This window comes from Leuciscus leuciscus (assembly GCF_965113295.1).
Source record: "Leuciscus leuciscus genome assembly, chromosome: 3".
Lineage (NCBI taxonomy): Eukaryota > Metazoa > Chordata > Actinopteri > Cypriniformes > Leuciscidae > Leuciscus > Leuciscus leuciscus.
The window spans coordinates 28,572,036-28,579,325 of NC_138727.1; the positions used below are offsets into that span (position 1 = coordinate 28,572,036).

Consider the following 7,290-nt stretch of genomic DNA (forward strand, 5'->3'; position numbering starts at 1 on the left):
GTTATTATTTTAATATCACTTACTTAACAGGCAGATTACCAACTGACAACGTCGTCAGTACGGTCCCCTACGGTTATAAGATAACCAACAACGTTCAGATCTATTCGCAATAACTTTTTATTAATGATATTTTAAATTATGTTATACATTTGAATTCTATATGTTTATTTAAATGCTGCGTGACTTTGAAGTGTTTTAATGCGCATGCGCGTAATCAAACACTGGAGCGCGCACGTGCGCTGCGCGAGAGCAGAGGGAAACCAGAAACGTCATCAACAACTGACAAACAACAAAACTCCCGTCTGTCGCTGTTGGTTTCACTGCTTTCAGGTAAGTTTAGTCAACAAAATCTCACAAATAATACACACAAACGTCCCTGACACATTTCTTACGTGTAATTGACACGCTTCTGTTGAATATTTACTTTATAGAAATGGTTTTGTGTCTTTGAAAAAGTCCGTTATATAAACACATATTTAGTGTAGATAACAGTTTTTTTTATAGTTTTGCTGGTAATTTGTCAATGGGTGATTGGAAGTAAGCTCATTTATTTAACCTAAAAGAATGCACTGTATTGTTAACTTAATCAGTGACGTCACTTACCAATATTGCTAAAATGTGATTTCAGAATAGCGAGAGAGTAAAAAAATCCTCTACAACAAGGGGTGAGTTATTGTTTAATCATGATAATAATTCCATATGCATTTATTTCACAATATATTATCTTAAGATTTTTATATATTTATCTTTTCTGCATTTCACCTCTGTTCTAGCTTGGTTCCTTTTATTAAACCAATCCCATGTAATATTGTTGGCTCTGTGACAAATAGCTTGTTATGTTCCTAGATCATCATGCTGTGATGGCCTGCTGCACCCCCTGTCCAAGACAATCTCCATGGCTATGAACCATATGACTAGTAAGCAAAACCACCTCAAACATACAGTGCACTACTGTTCAAAGGTTTGGGGTCTGTAAGATTTATGCTTTTGAAATAAGTCTCACATTTTAAAATCATTAACCCCAGGTTTTTTCAGTGAGATTGTCCTTGAGAAGCCTGTAGGCTAAATAATCAGCTAAATAATAGGCGACTAATACAGTATTATAATGGTCATAGATATAATTATAATTCATTTAACTATTGTGATAACATGATATCCTGATCATTAGTATATTTTATTTTATTTCTTTAGGTCTCTTTTGAATTATGTTGGCCAATGAGACTGACACCATACTGTCCAACTCAAAGGTATTTATGTATTTGATCAATGTTTTTTTTTATTGATCAATACTGAAATTCTTTGTACTTTTAAATGCTGAATGTGGTTCAGGGGGTCGACAACTTTAGGCAGTTATTTTTCACAGATATCTTGGGCAGCTGTGGCTCATACTCTTAGCCTTTAAAAATGTTTGAATTGATATCCCCAATGCAATATCAGGGGGTAAATATATCATTAGAGTTCTTAAAGTTATGGCTTTGCTCTTGTTACCAGATGAGATATAATCCCTATTGTTTGGCCCTGTGATTCTTCAGGACAAGACCTTGATGCCATCCACAGTCAGTAGATGAAGAAGGTGAGTTTAGCCGAATTCAGTTCTCTTTCCCTTTCTTTTGAGCTTAAACGGACACGTGCACGCAAAATGAAGGCAAAATGCCCATCTTGGCGATTTTCCTCGTAAACAGTCTTGTGTTTTAAACAGAAAGAAAACGTATGCGTGTCATTTATATTAGGTCTGCGCATTCGTCTTAAAGGGATAGCCTAACGTACCCGCAGCTGTTTGTGTCGCCAATGGTGATCAAACATCATAAGAGAAAATGACTTGTAGCTTTAGCAAAGATACATTTAATTAATTTATAGTTATTTTATTTTTACAGTGAAGACTTATTTTACATTTTGATAATTCAATTTTTGTACCTGATGTTTTCAGATTTAACTGAAAAACATAATGCACTGCTTATTTCAACTGTGTTTTTCTTCTATTGTATTTATCAATGCTTGTTATCTATTGTAATTTTCTATGCAGGTTCACTCCTCTACAAAATCCCCCCAATAGGGGTTATGCGGAGCGCCCAGCGGTCGAACCGGAAAGAGGTCTAAGCATTTCCGCTTTTCACTTCCGTACACATCTGCAGCGGTAGGTGATCTCTGAGTTTACTGTTAATTTTCGCTTATTACACTAAAATTCTTATTTCTGTTTTAATTAAAATGTCACGAATGCTAAAATATCAGAAAAGGGAACATCCGAACAGCAGTTTTTGTTGTGTGCCGGTCTGCTCTATGTCAGGGAAAATTAGTAGTACAGAAGTACAAATAGGTTCTGTACTCATAAAGTGACGTCAACATCAGCAGTAGCATTCGCCATCAGGCAAGTGTTATTTAAATGAACTCCTGATGTACAAACTTTCCAATGCCTCGTTTAATGAGTACAGAACCTATTTGTACTACTGTAGAAGTTTGGTGCCATTCTGGGCATTATTAGTGGGGTAATTTACGAGATAAAAACCTGGAGCCGCGCATGCACTAAGCCATACGGCTGATATCTCTAAATAAACTCAAATTTTTTCAATATCGTGCATCACTAATATTGAGCATATCTTAAAGTGAACCTGGAATGATAATTTGTGATACCAGATGAGATGTATGTATGATAGATTTTGAACTGTACTATTTTTTTTTTTTTTTTGGTTTTCTGGGATCCCAGCGGAAGGCATCAAGGCATCAGATGTTGGCCTGGACCGATGTACCTGTAAACTACACCGACCTTTGCTTTTGCATGGATGGCTGATTATTACCATGTTCTGTGAGGGCATCATTATAGCAAAACTGAGCACCTGTGACAGTGGAATTTGTAGGTGTAAAGTCACAGAGATAAAAAAAAAATAAAAAATAAACTTTTTTTCACTTTCTCTCTCATAAACAACACAGCAGTTACAGGTTTTCAAATTCTTCATTGGAGGTGAGACTTATACGTTATATGTAGAGCGAATTCGCAGGTCAGAGTTCACTAGACTTGAATATTATTTTCTCTGTTTTTTATTTGACTTCAGAGTTGAAAGTGGGCTTAAAGGGTACATAGGCTTAATGGGTATCCTTACCCCTATATAAAACATTCCTTTTTTGATTTGTATTCTGAAATAATAAATAGTGCAATATAAATAAGTGCAATGTAAATAAGTGCAATGTAGTGTTTTTAAATATATACATTTTTCTATACACATTGATACATGATACCAGCAGCGCTCGTGCTCTCATATCTCCGACAGCTTGTGACACACAATCCCACCTCACTCTTTTCATTTGCTCAGGATGAATATTAATGCCATTACAGGGCTTGAATTTTGGCATGGGATTGTGTGTACATGTAACACGTTGTCTTTTTATTTTCTTGTTAAATTTGCAGATGGTGTCGGGAGTTTAAATGTTTTGAGCGGAGTGAAGATTGGCACATTCATGTATATTGTATATAAATGAAGACTTTTTCAACTTTTTAGCCAAAGTTATAGGCTACAGTTTGCAAAAAGATAGTTTTAATTAAAATGTTTGTGCAGTTTTATTTATTGAAATATTTTCATGTTTGAAATATTAAATGTAAATTACTGTTCCTGAATACATTTTGCTAACGCTGTTTTTAATGACTTATTTTAGGTTGATAATTAAACAATGAATCAACAAAAACATGGATTGTGTGCTGATTTATTTATTTAATACAAACTGATTGATTTACTTATTAATGATAGTTTCTGTAAATTCAATTTATTGTAATAATATATTCATAGGAATTTTTAAGTGTTTGAACAATAAACAATGTAGAATATGTTGTTTGTAGACCTATAATTTGTGTACAGGCACATCAGGATGTTTAGACGTTAGGAGAACGTTCCGAGAACCTTTCGGGAACGTTCTGGGAACCTTTCGGCAACGTTACGGGAACGTTCCCCTAACCTATAGGGAACGTTCTATTAACGTAAAGAAAACTTTCCTGGCTAACCAATAGGGAACGTTCTTGGGAACATTCTGGGAACGTTCTGGGAACCAAAAACTAACGTTCCCAGAACGTTAAATTGTTAGCTGGGATTACAAGGACATTCACAGGCTTCATTGCACAGGATGCGCTGTGAGAGACGCGCGCTTGTTTTGATGTTACACTTAAAGTGTGCTGTCTCGCCCGTCTGTATTTTCCTTACAAATGCTCTACGAAGTCATCATTTATGTGGTTTGGAATGCAGTGGACTTATATATTTAAAATATGAATCTCTCTAACAGAAGGCTGCTTTCAATTTTAAATGCTGACGCGCGCTTTGTTTGTGTACGAGACTGCTCGCGCAAGCGGCTGTACGACTCCATGTACTTGTGCAAAATGAACGTAAACACAGCCAGTTATGTCTTAAAGGAGTCATGACCTTGTACAACCTTGGATACCCACGCTCTATTATAGTCTTTCAGGCCCTTATAAAAAAGAAAAGTGGAAAAAAAATAAACACAGAGCTCCTCAGACCCTTATTTCTGAAGGCATTATTGTATCGCGAGATCTGATGCGATATTTTGGCTGTGACGGTCATTATAATAATGCAAATGAGGGGCGCGTTGATTGGTGGCAGGAAGGAGGGGGGTTGACACCGCAGGTAACGCTTTACATATCATTCCAAAATGACATGGCGCAAGTTGTGAATGAACCCGACCTGGCCGCGACCGGCTTCCCGGCCAGTGTATAAGTATGAGGCGCCGTTTAGGGCTTAAATCAAACTTCATTCACGCACACATATATGAAACACGCTTGCATACATATATACTAAGTAGTCACACATACATGTATATGAACTCTCCATGCACATACTCATATGAGACGCGAGCACACACACACAAACTCGCGCACATACTCATATAAGACGCGAGCACACACACACACAAACTAGACGGCGCCTCATATATAAGCGTTAGGCAATCAATATACAATAGCCGAATTCATGATGATCTCAGTCATTTGTTGTTTGCAAAGTAACGTTAGCAGCCATTCCCCATGTTTACCTCGAAGCTAATACTCCCGCTAGCATACAATAGCCGCATTATAGCAGTTAGCTGCTGTTTGTTACACACAGTAGAGCAATAAAAACACATTCTTACCGTTTCAATTACAGGCAAGTCTCTGATTGTTGAAAATGGCCCCTTTTTCCCGAGCTTCGATGCCAACTTCCCCTGATATTGCCCCAAATTTGTGAAGGATTCCGGCGTACAATGTTTAGCACAGCACAGACACCTAACGTTAAGCCAGTGGGAAGGGTTGTAGGAACCGCGTCATTAAAAATGAATTTAATCCACTGATCCCTGACAGCTTGGTCCGTTCTTGGTAGAGAAAACACATGTTGATTCTGGCAGTCAACAACAGAGCAACTCACGTGTGCACTACGTTTCTGCATCTTTCTCGACTGAACTGAATATGAGGGGGAGAGGGGCGGGCTTCCTGCGGCAGGTCTGCGGTGTCCATATATGGTATATCTTGCCCCGTCATGACGTCAAGTCGGGGCTGAAATTAAAACCTCGTATTTGAGTGCGCGTGCACGCGCGCTGGTTTACGAATCCTGGGGTAAACAAACGCTTCACTTTTAAATATCGGCTTCCCGGCCAGTGTATAATCGTTAGGTAATCATAACATACATTGATTCTCGTGGAAAAGTGAAAATTGCAGGTCATGACTCCTTTAAGGGATTAAACGGACAGGACAAACCTTATTAGGCTACTTCTTATATTTCAAAAGAGATCCGAGCGTGAATGCAGCTTAATAGATCTCCCGCAGTCTATGTCATAGTAAAATACAAAAGTACGATGAAGAAAAATCACTGAATTCAAACCATACAAGCAAGTAGCAAATAATAAAGAGGAGCATAGAAACATGACAAACAACAAACAAAGAGTGCTTTCAGTATTTAAGATTATCTGAACATTTTCCATTCAAGAACTGCGAGTGATTTTTCTTCATCGTACTTTTGTATTTTACTATGACATAGACTGCGGGAGATCTATTAAGCTGCATTCACGCTCGGATCTCTTTTGAAATATAAGAAGTATCCTAATAAGGTTTGTCCTGTCCGTTTAATCCCTTAAAGGAGTCATGACCTGCAATTTTCACTTTTCCACGAGAATCAATGTATGTTATGATTACCTAACGATTATACACTGGCCGGGAAGCCGATATTTAAAAGTGAAGCGTTTGTTTACCCCAGGATTCGTAAACCAGCGCGCGTGCACGCGCACTCAAATACGAGGTTTTAATTTCAGCCCCGACTTGACGTCATGACGGGGCAAGATATACCATATATGGACACCGCAGACCTGCCGCAGGAAGCCCGCCCCTCTCCCCCTCATATTCAGTTCAGTCAAGAAGATGCAGAAACGTAGTGCACACGTGAGTTGCTCTGTTGTTGACTGCCAGAATCAACATGTGTTTTCTCTACCAAGAACGGACCAAGCTGTCAGGGATCAGTGGATTAAATTCATTTTTAATGACGCGGTTCCTACAACCCTTCCCACTGGCTTAACGTTAGGTGTCTGTGCTGTGCTAAACATTGTACGCCGGAATCCTTCACAAATTTGGGGCAATATCAGGGGAAGTTGGCATCGAAGCTCGGGAAAAAGGGGCCATTTTCAACAATCAGAGACTTGCCTGTAATTGAAACGGTAAGAATGTGTTTTTATTGCTCTACTGTGTGTAACAAACAGCAGCTAACTGCTATAATGCGGCTATTGTATGCTAGCGGGAGTATTAGCTTCGAGGTAAACATGGGGAATGGCTGCTAACGTTACTTTGCAAACAACAAATGACTGAGATCATCATGAATTCGGCTATTGTATATTGATTGCCTAACGCTTATATATGAGGCGCCGTCTAGTTTGTGTGTGTGTGTGCTCGCGTCTTATATGAGTATGTGCGCGAGTTTGTGTGTGTGTGCTCGCGTCTCATATGAGTATGTGCATGGAGAGTTCATATACATGTATGTGTGACTACTTAGTATATATGTATGCAAGCGTGTTTCATATATGTGTGCGTGAATGAAGTTTGATTTAAGCCCTAAACGGCGCCTCATACTTATACACTGGCCGGGAAGCCGGTCGCGGCCAGGTCGGGTTCATTCACAACTTGCGCCATGTCATTTTGGAATGATATGTAAAGCGTTACCTGCGGTGTCAACCCCCCTCCTTCCTGCCACCAATCAACGCGCCCCTCATTTGCATTATTATAATGACCGTCACAGCCAAAATATCGCATCAGATCTCGCGATACAATAATGCCTTCAG

General features: G+C 38.8%; 1 long non-coding RNA gene across 4 annotated transcripts; it reads left to right on the forward strand.

Moving 5' to 3' along the window:
* Positions 1-243: 243 nt before the first annotated feature.
* On the forward strand, positions 244-3,143 carry LOC309495686. 4 transcript variants are annotated; one of them, XR_014204793.1, is made up of 6 exons: positions 244-330; positions 629-665; positions 847-917; positions 1,192-1,247; positions 1,497-1,573; positions 2,024-2,247. It is a non-coding gene; the product is annotated as an uncharacterized lncRNA (long non-coding RNA). The 4 variants fall into 4 exon arrangements; XR_014204794.1 differs by adding an exon at positions 2,702-3,143 and having other exon boundaries at positions 316-330; positions 629-917; positions 2,024-2,134; XR_014204795.1 differs by having other exon boundaries at positions 316-330; positions 629-917; positions 1,492-1,573; positions 2,024-2,239.
* Positions 3,144-7,290: the final 4,147 nt, after the last annotated feature.